Below are 23,415 nucleotides of genomic sequence, written 5' to 3' on the forward strand. Positions count from 1 at the left end.
CTTTCCTCAATTTGTCTTGTTTATAAACATTCTGCACTTGTTTTCATTTCTTCTTTATTCATGGATGGTCAGCTATACTGTCCAATTCTTGGTCTGAGAAAGAAAGAGATCAAACAAGAGAGATATTTGGGGCAGATTGTTACGCTAAGGAAGAATGGAAGTTGGCATAGGAAGGAGGTGATCTGAAAAGGCAAACAACTCTGTAGATTTTGAAGCTCCTGAATTAATAACAGAGATCTCTGAATTCTGAGGCATTTTTTAAATAAGTTCCTTATACAAACCCTGACAATATTTAAAACAAACAATAGAAACATCTAAAGGACAAAGAATGTATTCATATTCTTTAAAAGCAGATCCTTGAGAACGCTTCTGAAACTGGGCTGATAATCTTAAAAAGGGCTGGGGTGGAAGTACTATTTTATTCTCACTGTCAAAAATATCCCATTTCATAATCATGATGAATATTTGATGATACCTACATAAAGATTGCCTACCCTAATTTGCCACTTAGCAAATTAGCAAATTATCTTAGACAAATTTTATATTATTTTTATTACCATAGGAATATTTATATGGCCTCCCGTCTACCAATGTCATTTATTTCCTCTTAAGTGCCTAAATATTGTCAACCCAACCCTTGAAGAACAAAATTAAGGATCAACCCCCTTATTTAGGTCATATTATTTATTTATAAAATGTATTGGCTACTCATCTTACCATAAGGTAACTCTGGGCAGCTTTCAGACATAATATACATATACATACAACACACATACAACAGACACTCACACATTAAAACCAAACATTAAAATCTAAGGACACATGGGGAAGGCAGAGGCGGAATGGGGGGGAGGGGATCTGTTGTTACTCGATCTATCAATTCCACTGTGCTGTTCTTCCATTGGGGCCCCAGGCCAACTAGCAGAGCCAGGTCTTTATGCCCCCTTATGAAAAGATAGGAAGATTCGGGCCAACTTCTTAGGGGGGGGGAGATGTTCCAGAGGGCAGGAGCAATAACAGAGAAAGTCCTCCTCCTGGACCCCATAGACAGAATAATCGGGCTGACAGGACCCGCAGCATGCTGTTGCTTCAGCATGAGTGGGATGGGCCAATCCCAGTGGGGTGAGACAATCCCTCGAGTAACCTGAATTTATGGCATGAAGGGCTTTAAAGGTGATCACCAATATAATGCATGCTATGTTTGAATTAGATTCTAAATATGGGTTCTTCAGTATGTGTTGGGCTTCACCTCCCAGAATTCATAACTTTTGCCAATATTGGCCTTAAATTATAGTTGAAGTCCTAAGAATACAGTTTTAGGTGATGACTGTCAATATAACATGATTAGTGCTTAGGTTGGGAACCACTAGGGAATTCCAGGGTGGAAAATCAAAAAACATCCTGAAAGAAGGCAATGCAAGCTAGTTCTGAACCATAATTAGAGTAACCACATAGATGTTTCTTTGTGGTCAATAGGATTTGAAATGAACCTTCATTTTTGAGTAATTCAGAAGAAAGAAGATGAGCCACTATCCTAAAAGCACTCAATGGTAAATCAATGGAGGAACACAATTTCAGTTGTGATAGACATTTAACTAGGGTCACATGCATGCTGTTTGTGAAAGGTAGTCCTCAATCATGGATTATTTGCAAGCAGATTGACCATAAGAGGAGAAAAGGAAACAAGGTATGGTAAGTGTGATAGGATAGAATGGACAATGTGTGCTAAGCAGACAGTAAACAATTCAAGCAGCCTGCAATCCTATGCACGTTTGCCATCAGCTCACTAAACTCAATCAAATTTGAGTTGACATATACCAAATTGTGTTATAAATTTGCATCTAGATTGGAACCAAGTATTATTGAATTCTGTAAAAGAGTATTAAAGATGACCTAGATGGAGATAAGTAATATTGGTTACCAAAGCAACAAGGGATGAAGCACATTTTAAGTCTATAAGAGAACAAAATTATGCCGTAAAAGCTAGAACTGGCACCTTCATAATTCACAAGAGTATTAGAAGGGGAAGCAGGAAAGAGCAAAACCAGAATTTCCAGATTGCTATTAGAGCCTTCTTAATAAAAGTAGTTTTAGCTTTCTTGCAGAGTTGATTTCCTGGTCTTGTGTGTCTGGTGGAGTTGACACCTCTGTAGCTGCGTCCACACAACATATTAACCAGGTCAGCTAAAGATCTAACAGGTGACTCAGAATGCGAAATTGGCTTTTCTGGCTTAATATCTTGAGTAACCCATACTTGTATGTTTATGGTCCAGAAAACACCATATTTCCCCAAAAAAGAGAGAGATTAATTCAGCTAAGTGGTTTGTATGAACTTGACCAGTGTTTCCGCTTTCTACAACGTCAGGCAGACGGCGATCAACTTCCAGACCGGAAAGTTTCACTCAAACTCCTGTCCGGGCTGTGGATCCCAGCATAGCCCCTTCTCGGTCTGTGATCTGGTAAGGAATAAACCAATCTGGCGGGAGGCACGCCGGGCGACCGCTAGGGGGAGAGCGCGCCGGCTGGTAGCGAGGGGCTCCCTTACGCGTCTTTCCGCGGGCTGCCGTCGTCCCTGCCGCTCGCCTTATTTGTCTAGGAAGGGTATTCTCAGCCCCTCCAAGATGGCCTCGGAGCGGTTGTCAAGGCAACAGTGTGAAAGTCATCAGTGCCATGGAAACCCTTTTGCGTGGCCGAATAATATAAATATTTTTTTCCGCGAAGAAGGAGCCTGGGGATGAGTGGGCGATGTGCTATTTTCTGACGCTGCAGCGGCAGCGGGCGGGAGGGGGGCTCCCCGGCGGCGAGGGAAGGGGTGGGGGCGATAAAATTAGCTCAGCATGGAGGGGAGGAAGAGTTTCGGGAGCGGCGGGGCTTGCCCTTGGGACGGGAGCCCGAGGAGCCGCGGGGGCTGCCTTTGCATTTCCGAGTCCCAAAGGCCACTAACTGCGCACAGGTAAGAGGGCTTCGGGTGTTGCTTGGGGCTCGTCTCGCTGCGGCTCCCGGCTCCCTCCATCCCCATGTAGGGCGAGAGCAGGCGCGTCTGCCCCAGCAGCAAGCGGCCCCCAGGGCAACTGTTCCTGCAGCCCGCTCTGGCTGGGCCAGGTGGACGCGGCTTCCTCTTCCAGTCTTTGGTGCCGCAGCGCAAAGCGTGGTGAACGGGGAGGCAAGGCGAGGGTGTGTGCGCGCACGCGTGTGTGTATGTGTGGTGGGATTTGAAGTTGAACAGTGTGGAAGGCATTGGTGATTGCACGGGTGAATTTGTCGGGTCAGAGGCTTTTGTTGCCTGTGTATCTGGATGGGTAGTTTGGTTTTATAGACAGGTAACCCATATAGGAAATCAATGCCAGAAAGAAGCCATGGGCCAGGAGCTGTTTCTGGGATATGTGCCCACAAGCAACCTATGTAGAAAAGAAACCTATTTCCTAGTTGGGCATCAGTTCTCATGCAAGAATGCTCTCTGTTCCAAGAATTTTACAGCAGTATGAAGTATCCCACAATTTAACTGTGGGGTATTTGAAGATAATCATAGGTCATCTCTACTTTCTGTTCAAATGTTAGTGAAGAATGAATCTTGTGGGCTTTTTCACACACATTTATTTATTTTATTTTATTTTTTAAATGCATTAACAACAAATGCAGTGTTTTCCTTATGAAATTTCCTTTGTTGCTTTGTGAATGATATTTTTGGAAATAGTTCCCATCTGTATACAGGTACTCCATAACGTAGGACCATAATTGAGTCCAAAATTTATGTTGCTAAGTGGGAAATTTGTTAAGTGAGTTTTGCTCCATTTTTTAAACTTGTCTCACATTTGTTAAGTGAATTGTTGCAGTTCTTAAATGGGTAATATGGTTGTTAAGTGACACTGGTTTCCTCATTGACATGATTTGTCAGAAGGCCACAAAAGGTGATCACATGACCCCAGAACACTGCAAGTATCCTAAATGTGAGTCAGTTGTCAAAACATCTGAATGTAAATCACATGACCATGGGGACACTGCAATGGTCGTAAGTGTCAAAAATTGCCACAAGTCACTTTTTTCAATGCTGTTGTAACTTTGAACAGTCAATAAATGAACTGTTGTAAGTTGAGGACATACTGTATCCATATTGTAATGCGTACAATAATGACATAAATGAAAGTGATAAAGACTTGAAATTGATTTTTCACTTTGTCAACAGAACTTCAGGTAGCTGTAAAATAATCTATTTGGGTTTTTTGCCCATTATTTTGAGTGGTAACATGTTAGACCAAGTCCATCGCTGGCTGAATAGTTACATGCTTATCATGTTTAAATAAGAGCAATATTTCTTTCAAGAGCAGAGAAACGATTATAAAATGAATTGTTTAGTAGCATTTTGTGCATATCTGCTCAGATTAAGACCCTGTCTATATAGATGTATACAGTTAGGTATTTGTTAAACAGCTCCAGATCCAGGCTTTACAATAAGAAAAAAAATATTTTCAACTCATCAATTTTTATAATTGTCAATTATTCTCAATTTTTCACCACACTGAATGAAAGTTTAAACATGCAAATTAAAGAAGCCACTAAGACAATAAATTACTCTTCTTTTTGCTTCCCAATTCTGCCTGCTCACTAGTAGTGGCTTTCCTGAAGTTTTTCTAACCTGTTTCATGATCCTTTTTTGTTGATATCCACCTGCAAATTCCTTTCTTTCCAACCCATCACTTAATTTTTCTGAAGGTGAAATGTACCAACATCTATAAACAACTTCAGAAGTCCAATACAATCATAGCATTGTTTGCCTAATATATATGTGTAGTGAGGAGGAGCCCACCTGCAGCTCTTAACATCCAAAGGCTTAATTAAACAAAAAAAAAACTTCTGCAAATATTTTTCTCAGACTTTTGCCAAGAGCAATGTGTTCCTATCCTGGCAGATACCCAGGCAAGGACAAATGAAGATGGAGAGAGAGAAGAAGAAAATATAATTTGTCCATTTTAATCTTCAGTACCTCCCACTACCAGAATTCGTTTGCCAAACATAATTCCTAGAAAGAATAAGAGCTGCCAATTACTGTGAAACAGCATTGCGTGAGTCCATCTAATTCCACAACCTGACATTCTTTAGATGTGTTGGGACTACAATACCCAGAATTTGCATCATTGACTGGGAATTTTGACAGCAGCAGTGCAAGTGTCTCTGGCATCAGGTAAGGAGGCTGATTTTACCAAATATTAAATGGCAGGAAGACAAGATTGTGCTTTTTAGAGGTTTTGTTTTGCAGTCAATTCAGCCAATGTGCCAGTGATACAAAAGCAGGCCCTGAATGCCTCCCCCTCCCCACCACACCTTCACCACCCATATTCTTTTAGATATATACCGTATTGATATTTTTCCCTTTCCCAAAGTGGAAAATTGAACTGAAACTATTTGGTATGTTGTTACCAAATTTCTGAAGCACAAACTCAGAGGGATTTTACCAAAACAAAGACTACCTTATGCTCAGCTCGCAGAAATTACATAAGTAGATTTGTCTTGTGATCTTGGCAACAGTACAGAAGGGGTTTGCCAATGTCTTTTTTTCAGGATGCTTTTTTGACTTCCTTATGTAGACTATATTATAGCTTGGGTTTCCTGGTACTCTCTCATCTGAGTGCCACAAAGGTCCAGCCCCTTTTCAGTTTTTTTTTTCTTTCATCCAAGGTCAGCTTCATTCCAGAGGGCAGAGGAAGGAGTGAAATAAGAATTGGGCTGGGAAGATGCAGAGCAAACGGAAGTCCATTATTTTTTACTGTGCAGATAATCTATCACAATACTTATCTATAAAATATGTAATATTTTTCTTTAGCAGCTGAGCCACTCTTTTGCAATTTTATAAATTTCTTGTTTAGAGCTAATGACACAAACTAATTCACTTCTAATAGTTAAACTACCCCCAACCCCACTTTGAAATTACATTGATTATCCATGTAGATACTATTAGTAAAAAGTGGAGTCAGGTGGATTAGACCATAAAAATTAAGATATTCAGTACTGGTATGGTCAACCATTGATATTAGTAATTAACAATATTAAGTTAATAAATGTTAATGTATTAAGCAATATATTGAAATCACATTAATGTGATTTAATGGTTTAATTGGAATTTTGTTTCAGAAAACATAAACATTGGCAGTTCCTTTTTAAATTATAAGGACTTGGGCATGAGAAAATTAACCATAAACTTTCTGTATAATTAGTTATTATAGTTCTTTTTTGTGATTGACATCTGGGCTGAAATTATAAGCAATTCTACTTTAAAAATTAAAGCAATTAAAATGTATAAGACATTCCTGAATAAATATGTTAATCTTGGATTGTAAATTTGTATTTTTGTATTTGATATTTTTATCATAATATATATTAAGGTCTTATATTCTACCATACTGGTAAAACGTATTTCAATATTTATTCTGCATATGGATTTGCCTGATTGACAGCTTTCACTGTTCAGTGATAGTTTTGTGTATGAAAAATACTCATTTTCCTTAAATCTTTTAGTCAGAGATAGTCACAGAATACCTCAACAATGTAATGTAAATTTATGTTACAGTGAACTATGGTAAAATGGGGGGGGGCGTAGTTTAGGCACAAGTATAAGGAGTATTATTAATTTATCTTTTAAGTAACGTTTTCAAATTTGGGAGAATAATAGGGAAAAGAAAATTAGTGCATGCATAGTATCAACATTTCTCTACATGAAGGTCAAATATTCTCTGTCCTTTTATTTCAAATATTTTGAAGGATGTAGTGTAACTGAACTTGTATATGAATCCTTACTGGAATAGGGTTTCCTATTCTCATAGAACCATGGCAACATGATTACTAACAGCAATAAAGTCTGTCTAACATTTATTCTGGGTTGTGTGTGGGGAGAATCTGATTCATTTTTGCATTTTTAAGAGGTGGCTAAAAATCATGGCTTTTACAATACAATACAATAGCAGAGTTGGAAGGGACCTTGGAGGTCTTTTAGACCAACCCCCTGCCTAGGCAGGAAACCTTATACCTTTTCAGACAGATGGCTATCCAACATCTTCTTAAAGACTTCCAGTGTTGGGGCATTCACAACTTCTGGAGGCAAGCTGTTCCACTGATTAATTGTTCTAACTGTCAGGAAATTTCTCCTCAGTTCTAAGTTGCTTCTCTCCTTGATTAGTTTCCACCCATTGCTTCTTGTTCTACCCTCAGGTGCCTTGGAGAATAGTTTGACTCCCTCTTCTTTGTGGCAACCTCTGACATATTGGAACACTGCTATCATGTCTCCCCTAGTCCTTCTTTTCATTAAACTAGACATACCCAGTTCCTGCATATGTTTTAGTCTCCAGTCCCCTAATCATCTTTGTTGCTCTTCTCTGCACTCTTTCTAGAATCTCCACATCTCTTCTACATCATGGTGACCAAAACTGAATGCAGTATTCCAAGTGTGGCCTTACCAAGGCATTATAAAGTGGTATTAACACTTCACGTGATCTTGATTCTCTTTTCATTTATTTTAATGGCAAAAGCAATCCATGTTGCTCAACTGCATAGGACATTCCAATGTAGCTGCTTCTGCTTTCCAAAACTTCCTGAATTGATTATGTAGCCATTCATCATTATGTGAACAGGAGAGCCCTTCAGGAGAGCAGCACATAGCTGTAAGCACTTGGAGTATTTCTGCTGTGGAAAAAGAGAATGTTAAGAACTCTAGCCATTTTGTATTTTCACAGAAGTAAACCATCCCATATGCAACTGAATGGAGCTCAAAAATTTTAACTCTCATAATTAATTAACTCTTCCAATTAATGGAGTAATATGAGTTAGCACGAATCTAGGTTTCTTGACATTGATCAGAGAACAATTATTTTCCTCTTCCTGTACACCATGCATTAGTTTTTAAAGGCACTCCTTGGGCTTCATTTTTCCCCCCAGTTGGGTAGGAAGTGCCCTCGTTGATCATTCTCTTTCTACCCTGGAGCCTTTATAGGAAAAAACAGACTCCAAACCAAAATGTTAGCCAGAACTACATTGATAATACTTGTAGTGTTGACAGGTTTCCCACATGCAGGTGAAGCTGTATAGACTTGAGTAGGTGCAAGAGAGTCAATAATATATACCATACAGTTGTTGAAAATGAAATTTGGGGAATTGGGCACTTTTTAAAATATAGACAGACAGACAGAGACAGACAGACAGATATTGAGATAGGTCATTTAAATGTACAAGCTAATTGTAAGCTCCAAATGGAAGAGTTGAGGTAGGACAAATTAAATATGAAGGAAAATGACAGATAAAGTCTAAGTCAATTTTGCTGAACCTATTTCCAAGCTCTATGAAGCAAAAGTAAGTTTGAATTATAAATAACTATTTTTGTATATAGAAACAAGAAATGGTGTGGAGATTCCAAAAGTTAGAGCAAAAAGGGCAGAGGCAGCAGAATGTAGGAATTAAAGAGACTTCCTACTAACTACTCATCAAACATGGTTTAGGTTGCAACTTCAAAAAGTAGAAGTACTACTTTTACATTTGCTAATATACTTCAGAATACAAAACTACAACAATGCAGGCCACTGTATTTTTTTGCAATGTAGAATAGCTTAAAAGCTAAGAGCTTATCTTCACTGCAGGATTATGTAATTTTTTATAAGCAGTTAAAGATAAGACACCTCACATATTGAAATGCTGTTTCCAGCCAGAACCAGGAGAAATGAAACTTGAGTCTCAAAGGAGCAATCTTCAACTGTGCACATTCAATTGTGTAGGTTATGATAAGAGCATATCTGACCTACAGCCTTCATCCCTGGAACAAAAAATAATGATGAGTCAGCACTCATGATCAGTTCTAAAATAAAGGATAAGCTTACCTTGAACATACACAGGAAAGGTGATTCATCTTTGAACATACACAGGAAAGGTGATACATGAAACAGTACATGTGGTTGTCGCAATGTGGCTTTTCAAAATGCAACTAGACTTTCTTGGGGGTGTTTTCTTGAAAACGTTTCGCTTATCATCCAAGAAGCTTCTTGGATAAGCGAACTGAACTGAAGAAGCTTTTTGGGTGAGAAGGGAAATGTTTTTAAGGGGGGGAAAAAACCAAGAAAGTGCAGTTGTCCTTTGAAATGCATCTTTGGGACAACCATGATCTGGATGATTGAGATGATAGACAACACATGTGGTCCCCAAAAAGCTATTGGGAGTTTTCATTTCCTACCTAGCTTATTTTTCTACTATGTTAGAAGAGAAAACACAGAGTACAGGTATATTATAAACCAGCAATTTATAGAAAACAATAAATTATGAAAGATTTGAAAATATAAAAATTATACTTTGCTAGATAGAATATAACTTAGAAATAGAGGTTGAAATCTAAGCTTAACATGTAAGTGGAGACTGTGGAAGAAATGACCTGACTCCCAAGTATAACAACATTAGACTTGTATACCTTAAGGGTATATCCTGGTGGTTGCCATTTATAAGAAGATTTAAAAAAAAATACAGATCCTTAAATCTAAACCAAAATAGCCTACCAGAACAAATCTACTTGCAAGAATGAAGGTGTGAAATAAAGAGTAAGGGACGAGAATCTTAATTACAATGAGCAAGAAGAGGGACCAGGAGACTGAGTATTTTTTTTATATTAGGAGAAGCCAAAATTAAGGCAGGTAACCCATGCTTGTAAGAAAGTGAATTCTGAATAGGTTTTTAGTTCCCTTATAAAAGAAATTAGCTGTACTAGAAGGATGTTCCACTTGAGTCTAATTATGATCAAGATTCTGTTGAGTCTTATGGATTCAAGAAAGTTGCTACAATTACAAAAATGTCACAGAAAAATTCCCCTGTGCCCACTGTAACTGTATTCACACATTATGATTGTGCTGCTATTACATTATTGATACTAGAGCAGGGCAGTAATAGGACAGTCATATCTTTTGTTCCTCAAAATAGTGTGAAATATTCTTTGCAATTAATAAGGAATAAAGAATAAAAGAATCAATTACTCTTCTCAAATTGATTGCTAAGTCTTAAGGAAGAAGCTTTGTGAGCACAACGAAAATATGCTTCTTGTCTTAGGTACGTAAGCAGACTCTTTCCCCAAAGCAAGATAATGCCAGCTACAGTGTGCCCACAGCTTCTCTGGTTAACTTTGCAAATAAGGCCATTCTGGCAAGTGGGCATTGTTAAAGATGAAAGGGCATCTAAGTGCTCACATCAAACAGGAACCGTTTTTGTAATCCAGTGTGGCTCCATTCTCATCTGGCACAATTGATTTTTCAGGAAAATTAGATTCCAAACAAAAATATTAGTAGATTATGGAATGCAATTAGAGTTAACTACAATAACATTGTGCTTTATTGGAGTTAATTGATGCAATAATAAAAAGATCAGTCCTTCAGAAGTATCCTTTTTGACATTTTGAGATTCAATAATCCTTTAGGAAGCAAAAGCAGAAAAAAATTTCATTATCCTGAAATTGTGTTATGTGCTAATAAGAGATACAATATTGTTCAGTATCTTATTCCTTGCTGCCATTTTAATTTATGTAGGTTTTAATGTTTGAATGTAAGTTGGTGTTAAGTGTTTTCTTTTATGTTATGCTCTGGTCCAGAATCTGTGAATTTCAGTGGATATGGGTATACATTTGTGACAATGATACTTTCAAAAATATGTGCTTAAGATTATAACCACTTAGCTGCCTAATTGTGTAGTGTAGTCACTACACAATTCTTAAAATGAACCTTGTACTTGCTCTTTACTAACAATAAACTATATTACTGGTTTAAATGCTTGGTTTTGTGGTGGATGAGCAGCTCAGAAAATGTAGATGATTCAGACTGAGGTGATTCAGCCATTATTGGTCTCATTCATGATATAATTATAGTGATATGGTTCCAGTGAAAAGGGAAGGAGGCCAATCTTCTACTGTCATTTTCCACATTGCACAATATATGTGTGTGATAAAGACACAATTTTAATTCATTTGTATCATCTTCAAGACACTCTAATGAGTATTCTGATTGCAAGTATCTTAAATACATATTTTCCTATTACAAGGCTCTAGAGGAATAAAATCTTATGGGCAGTCCCAGAGAAATAAAGCTTCTGACGCATAACACTACTATAAGAAATTCTAGTCTCAGGAATCTGTAAAATATAGAGCGTTTCATTCAGGTCCAACTGAATGCCTGATAACTTCATGGACACTTCCATATGGTTGCTATGGCTATAGAATGAAAGTGGTTGGCTTTCCTTTGGAATTTATTTAATTTCCTAGGATAATCTATAGCCCTGGTAGTTTCCAAGTTTGCTTTGCTTTTGAACTATAGAAGGTCAATGTGATGCTGCCATTTGCTTCAAACATTTATAGTAATTATTTCCAAAATAATGCTTTCCATTTTGATACTACATTTCTCATTAACTCTAGTGATATTGAGGGTTATTTGGAGAATATTATGTTAGAGAAATCCGCTTCACTGTCTGTGCCTGCACACATTGCTCCAGTTCATACGTTTTTCAGTACACATGGACTGAAACAATTCTCTTTGTGAATATTGTTAGGAGCACTAAGATGGTATATTGTGTCTGATGCTCTGACTTGGAACATAAGTCTCTGCATCTGTTCAGAAACAGTTTTGGACCTGAATGAGTCACCTGTTGGCTTTTTCTTTTTAAGATAAACATTTCAGGAATATCTATATAAATGAGGCACCTCCTGTAAACCCATGTTTGCGGTTAAATCTCCCCAGAAGTCTTGGATAGAAGCCCTAGATTTACTCAAAATGTTTCTTTAAAATTTCAATTTTCAACAGGACAAAAAGGGGAAATTGTGGGCATTAATCCTGTTCCCGTGCATGGGTTTCATTTCCCAACACTTAATTCAGTGCATACAACATTCTTAGAAGTATAGGCTTATATTTAAATGCAAAGTAATCATCTAGATAACAATTGCACCACTGTAAATAGTGTGAATTGCCTCAATCTTGTTTATGTATAACTTTTCTGGAGTGTTAATGTGAACAGAGAATAGGATTCAGTTTGGTAGCAACACTAGCAGTTGGACATGTACAAAGGGTCTTATATCAGTCTCTAAGCAACTGTAGAAAAACAGCATTTGCTCAGCATCTAATTACCAATGACACTTCAGCTGGTGCTTTAAAAACATCAAGTGATGGGGAAGAAAAGGTTCACTCTCTGCTGTGATCTGAATTATTAGAGATGTTGTCTTTCAGGGCTACAGTAGAAAACCACCACTTTTTTGACAGAGTTCTGTTACTGCTTTGGTCTTCCATTAGCTTAACTCCCAGAGGGGCACTTGAAAGCACTTCACAATCAAAACTGGCACTCTCACTCAGACTGCCACTTTGTGTCTCTAAATTTTTTACACACTGAACTAAAAAGCAACATCTTTGCTATGATTATGGTCATAACAGCACATATTCAGGGAAAATAGGGTACTACTGTATAAAGTCAACATTCTGAAAGCAATTAGCCATTGAATAAAATTGATCTCAGCCTTTTCCATGAAGGTGCCCTCCAGAAATGCTGGAACTACAACTTAGGGAATTTCCAACTATAGACATGCTGATTTACAGTTGGAATCTCAACAATGGCTTTTCCATTGTTCTTCCCAAGCAGTTGCAATCTTTTGTTTTTCCAAGGAAGAAGATCCAGAGAATATTATCTGAAGATAATGATACTAATTTATTTATTTATTTTGGTTTCTAGAATGCTCCTCAGTTGAACATCAGATCATTCACAAATCTTTATATTGCTGTATACTAGAGATCCTAATTAGGTTTCCATGATTGGAAAAGACTATTTCGCCATTCAGATGTGAAAAAAATAGAGAAGGATGGGGGATGAAGAGGCAGCCAGTTCTCTCTTTCTTAACCCTGTGTTTTTTTTGGGAAAACACACCTGTTTGCTGGTTGATGGAATATTCCATAAGTGACAGTAAGAGAAAACTAATGAACTCAGCACTCATTCTTTATAATATATTAAATTCCACATGTTATATGCATTGTTAAAAGTCTGCAGTTTATTTCCTTGCTTAAGTAGCAGTTTATTTCCAGTGAGTTTGGTTTGTAAGCATAATATCTATAGTAATATGTGAACTCTCTCAACATATGTATTCAGTAAATTACAGTTTATTGAGTCATGATTTATACAGTATAGTTCATAATGTATGAGCAAGCTCATGAGAGGAGATTTTCCACTTTCCTTCTTGGCTTTTTATCAGAAGCCAGAGAGCTTCATTAGTCTGAGACTTCAACAACTCAGAGTGGAATCTTCATCTCTGGAAATCATGTAAAAGTTAAAAGTAATCCATAGAATTGATGAACAAAACAGGTTTTAAGACTGAGATAAAATATCTTGGCAGCATTATGACAAACATGAACTGTATGTTATTTCAAAAGAACTATGTTAAGGCATAGAATGAAGTTTTAACAAATACATTAAGATAGGACAAACTACAACTGCCATTGCTGGGGAGAATTTCTGTGATAAAAAGAGTGTTTTGCCTGGAATGATGTTTTTGTTCAAATAATACCTGTTTTGACAACTGCACTATTTAAACAGTGGCAGAAAGATATATCAAAATGTGTGTGTCAAAGGAAAAAAAAACATGAGTTAAATATATGGTGTTATAAGTTACAAAAGAAAGAGGACTAGGTTTACTTGATTTGAAATTATATTTTGGAGCTTGGTTTGTAGGAAAGGAGAGGAGCTGCTGATAAATAGAAGCTTTTGGAGTTTTAAGAACATGACCTGAGATTTGGGTGGCATGAGTATTTCTGGTTAAAGTTAAGTTTATTGTGGATTTTAAAAATAAATATGTTACATGTGCCATTTTGAGAATATGAAATAGATACAAACTCAGGTTAGGCCCCAAAACACCTTCACATTCTCAGCACAAGAAGCATTTTATAGACAAAATAATAGGCAAACACAAATGGCTAAGCTATTATGAGTTACTAGAAATAAAATCAAGAGAATAATTGGTGGCAAAACAATATAGATACATATACTTTCAAATTCTGCATTGCCTTCTTCCCTGCAAAAGGGGTCAAATTTTCTTTGTGCAAAAAATGTACTCCGAGATCACTATCTGACAAGCCCTAATCACTTCCCATATAGCTTAGCAAAAATGTGGTGCTCACCCTGAGACAATCTGATACAGAATGACTATTGGCTTACCTGAATGGTTGTTCTCTAGGCGCGGCGGGAGTGTCCAAGCATGGGTTAACTTCAGCTTGCTGCCCAAGAACTGAGTTCAAATCTTTGTGTAGCCATGCCTCCTGTTCCCCACAGAGGTTCAGTTTTTAAAACGAAGGTATCCGATCCAAAGGTTGCTGTATGGAAAAGTCCATGTCTTATAGGTGCTAAGTCCTGCACCCACACAAGGAAAAACCCCAGGGCGGGCTTGGACACTCCCGCAGCGCCTAGAGAACAACCATTCAGGTAAGTCAATGGTCATTCTCCTAGGTGCTGCTTGGAGTGTCCAAGCATGGGACATACCCAAGCTATGTGGTCCCAGGGTGGGAAGAAGGAATGTCCCGGGTAACAGGGGCTGCAAGGACCCGCTGTAAGATCCCCCTTCCAAACAAAGCCTCAGCCGAGGCAAAGGTGTCCAGTCTGTAATTTTGAATGAACGGAGACGGCGAGGACCAAGTGGCCGCCTGACATATCTCCTCAATGGGTGCTTAAGTGGCCCAGACAGCCATCGTTGCAGCGCTCCTCGTTGGAGTGTGCTGTTATACAAGGAGGAACAGGCCTGGCTTGTTGTTCATAGGCTAACTTTATACATGCACACAGCCAGCGATCTATGGTGGAAGATGACACTTTCCTGCCCATTGATGTAGGTTGGAATGAAACGAAGAACGATTCCGACTTGCAAAAGGAGGCCGTCCTCTTTTTGTACACCCGCACAACGCGGCACAGATCTAGCTTGTGCCAGACCTGCTCCCTGGGATGGCTAGGATGCGGGCAAAAGTCGGGGAGGATCACCTCCTGCGTTCTGTGGAATAAACTGTTAATTTTTGGTAAAAAGGCTGGGTCCAATTTCAGAATGACCCTGTCCGAATGAATGATACAAAGGTCCTCCCTAACGGAGAGCACAGCCAGCTCTGAGTTTCTGCGCACTGAGGTAATGGCTATGAGGAAGGCAGTTTTAAGCGACAAATGTCATAGACTAGCCAAGCGAATAGGTTCAAATGGCGGTGAGACAATTGACAAGTCCCAAGTTGGGTAATGGTGCACCATCGGAGAGCATAAGTTGGTGGCCTCCTTCAGGAAGCTGCGAATCTTTGGGTGTCTGCTGAGCAGTTGAGAATTGTCTCTGGACAAGATGTGGAGTGATTTCCTTAAAGAGGCCTGCACCTGGATCCCCTGGTCCTATATCCTCCTTGTTACCCTGATCAGTGGTATTCTTATCAGATTGGGCGGGAAGTCCCATTTGAATGGACGAAGCCCTAGCCTTGGCCAGAATGGCCTTGAACATTGTAGGCTTAAATAAGCCAGAGAATGCGGGGGCATCGGGGGCTGGATTCTTGTCCTCCGACAGATCCAAGGCATCCTGTCCACCTTCCTCCTAATCAGACACCTCATTGATCACTGAGGAAGCAGGAGGGGAGGCCCCAGAGGGTTGAGGGAGAACTCCGGTGTTCTGCCTTCTGGCTTTGGCTTTGCTCAAGAGGGGCAAGGATAAACTCAGTTGTTGGATGCCATTAGCAATCCCCTGTGATATTGCCCATTGAACCACCTCCTGCATTGCTTGGGACAACTCAGGAGCCTCCCTAGAACTAGAGCCAGTGGGAGGAGCCTCCTCCCCCATTAGAGAACAAGCCTCTTCCATGTCTACCTCCTCCAGAGAGGAAATAGGAGACCTGGGGGAAGCCCTGGAAGGGTTGGGGGGAAATCGAAAATCCCCTTCATCTGCCAGAGATGGAAAGCCCTCCCATGGAGTCTCCACCAAGGGAATGTCTATAGAAACTGGTGGTGGTGGTGGTTCCCTGGTTTGCAGAGTTTGTGCCTGGGCACCAACTGCCTTTTGAAACTGTCTCTCCAGGGCCTTCTGTCTCCTTTCAGCCAACCTTTCTGCAGCTTTTGAGACTTTCTTGGCTTGGGGCTTTTCCCTTTTGCATGGCAGCCTGCACTGCCCCCCAGCAGCAGGGTTGGGCCTGCTGCGTTTGTTAGCAGGGGGTTCAGCTTGATCCCTGGCTTCAGACACGTTCCTGTTGGCCATGGCACATTTCTTTCTCGGTCAGAGCTTTAGATGTGATAATCCCAGTAATGCAATAGTTCTGGAAGTATGCCCCTTTAATTCAGTCCAAGTTCTGAGAAAAAGAGGCCCTTGCCGGGATCAGTAACAATCAGCAATATTATGGCGCCAAAAATGGAAGTCCCAAGGCAGTGCAGATCTGCACAGTGATAAAACAAGGTATGACTTGAGAGAGCCAAACTCCTTGCAGCCACTCTTAATAGTCTTCCTGGGAAGGGGGAGACCTGCCTGGAGACCCAGAGCGAGATCCCAAATTAAGAAGCTCTCCCAGTGGCAATCTGCTGTGGAAACCAGGTTGCGGCAAAGCAAACAGCTTGAGAATAAAGCGCGCTGATTTTTTTTTCCATCCAGAATGGCCGCTGCTAGCTCACCAGGGAGCTGCCAGCAGTTTGGAGAGCTCAGTAGAGCCTCCGTTCTAAATTCAGACCACCGACAGCAAACTCAGAGGGCTGCCTACCTGCCCCTAGAGCTTGCCAGCAGCTGCTGACGAGCCTCCCGGTGGTGCCTCAACCGCGGTGGTCGCGGAAGGCAGCCACGCTCTGAGCACCTGTTCCGCACTTCAGTTAGGAGTGAACTTTCCTCCAGTGATTTTTAAAAGAATCCTAACACGATATGCTAAATCCAAAAATAAGAAAAAAGGCTACATTGACTGCTTGGAGAGTCCAATTTGCTGTTCAAGGAGTGGAACTCCCAACTGCATTCTTTTAGGGCAACTGAGTTTTTAAAACTGAACCTCTGTGGGAAACGAGGCATGGCTACACAAAGATTTGAACTCAGTCCTTGGGCAGCAAGCTGAAGTTAACCCATGCTTGGACACTCCAAGCAGCGCCTAGGAGAACTTGAGACTAGGAGGCAACATCCTGGGAACAGGGGATGAAGCTTGCAGCTTGCACTGGGAATTACCATTGGCTATTTCATGCCAGTAAACCAAAGCTTCCTCAACTTGCTTAAACATTAAGAAAGATTCTGCAGAATCACTCCTTCTATGTGCCCCTATTCATATACATTTATGGCATTTTTGAAAACTTGGGCCCTATTTTATCTTTTTCATTGGTGATACATAAGCGTCCAGTCTAGTTCAAAGGACAAAGAAACAGGCTGAACTTCAACTCATTTTCAGAACTTAAGCAATATTAAGTGGTGGGAGCTAAGAAAGTGAGCCACTAACTGTTTCCTCATTTAGGATGCCCACACATTTCATTCCATGGGGTTGTTGCTTTATTCATTCACAGCATCCATCTTACAGACTGTAGCAGAGCTTCTATTCAAAACTCAGCCTTTTGTACATTTACAAAAGATTCAGGGGGGTGCCTCTACATTGCTTTCCAGCATCAACCACTTTATCTTTAATAAACAACCCACATTAAGGATAGAGCACAGAGTAGGAATTTCAACTTCTTTTTAGCACGCTTTAGGTTGGCTACCTCTGATTTGAATTTTTTATGTGTTGCTTGTGCTTGTTTGTAAGACTTATGCTACCAAGCAAGACCATGTCATCAGGTCCTGACAGATAGTCCTGCTGTTAGCTATGTTACGTTACAAGCAGGAGATGGGTAATGGTCTTACCCAATGGTCTAGAGCAGGGCTGTCAAACTCCCAGCCCATGGGCTGGATGTGTCAGACACTGGCCACGCCTATGCCCAGTTTAGCGAAAGGGGGGGAAAGTCCTGATACATCACATGACAATGTGAGTTTAACACTCCTAGTCTAGAGAGAAAACAGTTTAACACCCGTAGTGTAGAGAGAAAACACGAAAATGAGCTGCACAAAGGCCTTTCCACTTTTTATGCAAATAGACAGAGATTTTACAATCCAATTCATAATTAATCAGTATGTAGACTCCCTAACTCACCACCACCCTATATTGTTAATGTAGAAAATAAACACTGGTTCAAATCATGTTTCTAGGACATTGTCATAGAAAGAGCAAAACAGTTTAGGAACTCTCTCTGTCCTTAAGAAAAGTCAGTTTTCCTCTGAAGTGAAAAAGTTCATGTTGCAATACTGATAAGGTGCAGCCTGTTCATGATGTGATGTTGCAATAGCAAGCATATTAGTTTTATTTATTCAAGTATCACCATACTCCATAGGGACATGTGGGTGGAAAGGCAAAATATTATAAAGCAGCAAGCAAAGAAGATTCACAGAGAAATTAAGAGAGAGAGACAATGAGGGCAGAGACCTAAGTTCAGACAGAGATCTCACACTGCCTGAACAGTGCATATCAGTTTCTTTATTCAATGTTAGCAGCACTAAATAGTTAATTATTTTTTCGTTCCAAATTGTCATTTCCTGTTTGAATTTTGTATTTTCAATAGTTGCTCCTATATATGTAATTCCTCATTGTGACTTCACAAAAATATTTCTATATATAGAACATAGAATGGGCATCCTTCTGTTGGAGGCATCACTCAATACTTTTAGAAGGAGAGTTGCAGAATCTCAATAATGAGCTTTATATTAGAATACTTAATCTAAAAGTTATAACAGTCTTCGCTCACAGAGCTAGAGGATCCTTATAACATTATACCCTGGCTAAGCTACATATCAGCTAAACTAAAAATGTATTGTTTGTTATCTCAAGTATATTTCTATAGATAGATAGACAAATCTGCTTCCTTGCAATATTTCAAGAAAGAAAAAGCAACAGCAGAGATAGTTTTAAGTTTTCCAACTGATAAACCAATATGTTCCATGTAGTCAACTCTTTGAGAACATGGAATTAGGGAAAATATGTCTCCAGGGCCTTTTCATGATACCTATTATTGAAGCTTAATGTATCAATATTCAATATTATTGAAGCTGAAGAGAGATTTAGTAAATGACTTATCCCTGAAAATGAACTAGGAAACGGATTTTCACAGATTTAACTGGGTTGGTTGAGTTTTATATCTTGCCTCTGCTTAAAAAGGAAGACAAATCAGTGACAGAAAATGTTTAACTTTATAAACGGGATAGATGGATAACTGTGAAAACTTTGCATGTATTTATAATCACATATTTACATTAATATATATTTTAAGAAGAATCTACATGAATATTCACATGTACATCAATCAAAAGTTTGTATTTTATCACAAAGTATATAGTTGCAGATTTTTCTCCTTCACAAAACATGATTATGAATCATATTTTATGTAAAATGCCTGTTCTAATGCATATTTTGTTCTATAATAGATAATTGCTTTTATAACAAAATTCAGAAATCCAAATCAAAACTATATTTGTGGATTAATTTGAGAGATTCACTTTGAAATGAAATTCTAAGCATTCTTTACAAAACACCCATTTACCCAGATCTTGCTGTACAATTGTGTGCTTTAGCAACAGAATTAAGGGAGGTTGTCAAGAAAGGTTTTGTTCTATTTTTGCAAGAAAGGAGTTTCCTCATAATTCTGGAGCATCCAATTCCACTGGAAGGTGAGGGGAGAATGCCATAATAGAAGACGGTTTTATGTTTATTGTTTATTACAGATAAACTAGTCAAGGATGGTAAAGGAGGTATCGCTGTATCAGAACATAGAGTCCCCAGAACAGTTTGTCTGGAAAACTCAAGCTGTTGTACACAAATCCCTGACCAATAAGCATGACATTTCACAGATCTCCACAGATTATTCTAACAGAATCAAGACTATAATACTGGCATAAATTCAAAGCCGTATCTAGAAGCTCATTGAAAGCAAATAGGTTAGACTAGTTTGAGTCACAAATAGATGCGATGTTTGCTGATGAAAAACATTGATCTTAAATCAGTAAATATTCTAAAAAATATTTTCTAGTGAGGAAGTGATGCAATGAATCTATAACATAAAATCTCTCATTAAATGTCATTTTTTACAACAAACATGAAGGTTTATCAATCACATGCATTCATACAGTATATGCTGTACCATACAGCCCATGAAGATATTTCGACATTCAATATACCCCTGAAGATCTATATCATTTGTATTTGTATTTATTTAGTTTGTCGAACATGTACAAGATATCAGGTATAAATATAAACATGGACATGAACAAGAAAATGGATACAAATAAATGGGGACAATAGGACAGGGACGGTAGACACGCTTATGCACGCCCCCTTTTTTATATACATATACAGTTTTTTTATATACATATACAGTTTTTTATATCATATACAGTTCCCAAAGCATACATCATATATACATATTCACAGGAAAGCCGTATTCATGTAAATAACACAAATCTAATGGAAATGAAATAAGTGTCCACTTTTAATATATTATTGGTTTAATATCCTCCAAAGAGATGAGATTCACAAACAGCCAGAAACAAAAAAATATACTAACTGTAGTCCCAATTTTAATTAGAAATACAGAGACATGCAGTACACTTTCTATGGGCACCATTGTGCTAGAAGGAACTCTTGGTCATTTTAACTGTTTACTTGAAGCTAGTAAAATAGCTTTTATTTTATTTCATTTTATTACAATATTTTGCTGATTTTATGAAACTGCTCTAAAATGAAATATCGATATTCCAGTTTCTTAAAGATTCCCTACCAAAACTTTCCTAGCTCTCCAAGTTAAATACAGAGCCCAGATTTCCTTAAGGCAGAGTAAGTTCCAAAAATCACTACACGCTTCAGCCTGGGCATCTTATTCCAAAAAGCAGCCATGAGGTTCAGAAGTTCTGCTCCAAACAAAAGTGGCTTTGCCATTTAGAGGTCCAGAGGCTGCATCAGTCACTGATCTAGCATCTACTGCTTGCATTTAGAGCAGTTCAAACAGAATATCTAGGAAACTTGTTTTTAGACCAGGAAATATTTCCAATGTTCCTTCTCTCTCAGGACTGCTGAGTCTGTCTTATGCCTTCAAAAAGCCAACATGCAAGTGTCACAGATGCAGCTGAATCTAAATTTATTTTCAAAGCCAAATGTTTGTATAAAGTTGCCTATTATTTTCTCAGCTGTGCTAATTAGGGAACTGTTCTGACTATGTGCTGGTGGCAAAGTGTTAATTAATGCTACAGCATTATGGTCTGTTGTAAACAAATTCGGGGGAAGTATGTTTGTGAGGGAAATGTAGAAGTATTGTCAGAATCAGATGCAAATGCCTCCATGTAACCCACACTGAGTCTCAAATTGCTGACACTACCCTGCCTTTTATAGAGATGAGAAATACAAGGATTTGATTGACAAGCTAACTGCCTCTTGAAATTTTATTAATTTATTAATATTCAATGACAATCATAAGCAAATCACATAACACAAAATGTGAAACCACAATTGAAACAAGTTTTCAGACTCTGCTCAAATGCAGATCTGATTGCATTTACAAATAGGAAAATGAGTGCATCCATCTTAAACAATACTGCAAAGTGCTGCCAACAACTGCATTTAAACAGAAAATGCAGGTGCATGGTGACCCAGTTAGGCCTTTGTTTCTAAAAATACTCATCTGAACACTTGTGGAACTTAAAGAACAAACTGGAACAGTGGATACACTTCTGTACCCTGATTCAGTTTCCAGACAGATTAATGGCTGTTTTAATAATAAACTAACCATTAGTCCATATACACGCAGCATGGAAAGCTATAGTAAACCAGATGAGACACAAGAAAGCCACAGGAAAATATTGTAGGCATATTAAAATAGCATGTGGCTTCCTGAAAACCATAGCTAATTGTAACGGAACTAATTAATGTGATCCAGGAGTTGTAGTGTCTGAGTTTAGCATGGCCCTGAAATGAGCAAATGAGTTTGGCCTTGCTTATTTTATACTTTGTCCCTGCCCCAGGATAATAACACAACAAAAACAATATACCAAAAAGCACCCATCTACTTTAGCTAAAATGCTTGAAGAGACAACAGTTCCATATAGAAGCTATTGATGAAACAGAATCTCTGCCTAACCATTTAAACAAATCCATTTTTCAGTTAAAGTGATTTTTAGTATGTTTAACCCTGCTCAACAAATATTCAAAGAAGGTTTATTTATTATATTGTACACTGTTTTCATTCTCTTGCCATTACTCAGGAACATTAATTTATAATTGCTCATACTTCATTCTTCTGATACTTTCGAACTTTAATAAAGGCTTTGAAAGTCTTTTTCAGAAGAAATTTTTTTCCTTTTGCAATCATCACAGTGTGTTAATAATCCTTTTTATTAATATTGACACAAATGACACTAGAGAACTATGTTTTAAAGCATTTGCCACATATTACACAATGAAGTTTAGAGGTTACAGCAAACTATGCATTTGACTTACTCAGTTTTTCAAAACTTTCAGCCATTGATCTTGTTGCTATTGCCAAATTGTTCCTACTATTGTTCCCCAGTGTGGGGCCATCTAGATATGCAAGTCTAAGTTGCCAGAGTTCATTGCCAACATGAGCTATGTTCATACTGGCTGGAAATTCTTTTTTTGGGGGGGGGGACAATTCTGACTGGGCTTACAGTACACATAAAGGGCATATGCAGAGATGTCAGAGCATCATAATGTTATGAGAAAATTTTATCAATTCCATGAAGACATTACTCACCCATGTCAGGGTTCCAAAAAACACCTCCCCTCCACGAAAGAAAACTCAAGAGGCTTGTGTTTCCTTCAAAGTTCCACTTTATTAGAGATGTCATGTTGGCACATCTGGGAAAACCCAAATCTGAGAGCTTCCAGTTTTATCACCCAGTTGAAAGTTCAAGACCCTGCCCCAACACCCACAAATCTATCACATGGTCCAATCCTTCATTGCCATGAAGACAGATTCCTCCCATTCACATCCGTCCAGGTGCAGGGACAAAAGTGACCTTGACTTTTTGAGAAAGGATGTTGTTATGGCTACACATCACCCAACTCCGTATAATCACCCCTCCCATTTTCCCACAGTAGAAGTGTGGCAAGCCTGAAAACCAAAAAGAAAAAGATTGCTTCCAGGTCTGACAACCCCTCTATATAGATGCCCAGATACATGTGTTTGAGAAAGGTAATAATAATTCATTAATATTTTTTAAAAAAAACTGTATGTCAATTTCCACTGACTCTGAGTGGCCCAAACAGGTAGGTTTATATAGTCCTGTCAAATGAATGAGGCTTCTCCTTTGATTGTTTCATTTTGTATGACTGATTACAGTCACAATGTTGTGATTAGTATCTGTGAGTGATCATGTCAATC

The 23,415-nt window shown here is 38.6% G+C and overlaps 1 protein-coding gene and 1 pseudogene across 6 annotated transcripts in view; one reads left to right on the forward strand and one right to left on the reverse strand.

Annotated features, from left to right (window-relative positions):
* LOC148043619 (transient receptor potential cation channel subfamily M member 2-like) overlaps positions 1-23,415 on the reverse strand; it is a 55,323-nt pseudogene that overhangs the window by 8,534 nt on the left and 23,374 nt on the right. The gene's annotated exons all lie outside the window — the stretch shown is intronic.
* Positions 2,354-23,415, forward strand: part of DGKG (diacylglycerol kinase gamma) — a 159,362-nt gene continuing 138,300 nt past the window's right edge. The window contains exons 1-3 of one of the 5 annotated variants that reach the window (XM_087725583.1): positions 2,833-2,953; positions 5,098-5,179; positions 23,130-23,226. The gene's annotated coding sequence lies outside the window, so the exon portion shown is untranslated. Of the gene's footprint in view, positions 2,460-2,826; positions 2,954-3,709; positions 5,180-23,129; positions 23,227-23,415 lie in introns of those variants that run through there. The other 4 variants (XM_087725584.1, XM_087725580.1, XM_087725581.1 and 1 more) reach the window with 4 other exon arrangements.

The sequence above is a fragment of the Thamnophis sirtalis genome, unplaced genomic scaffold (genome assembly GCF_051295495.1).
Source record: "Thamnophis sirtalis isolate CommonGarterSnake01/CBP01778 unplaced genomic scaffold, rThaSir2_p1.2 scaffold_11, whole genome shotgun sequence".
NCBI lineage: Eukaryota > Metazoa > Chordata > Lepidosauria > Squamata > Natricidae > Thamnophis > Thamnophis sirtalis.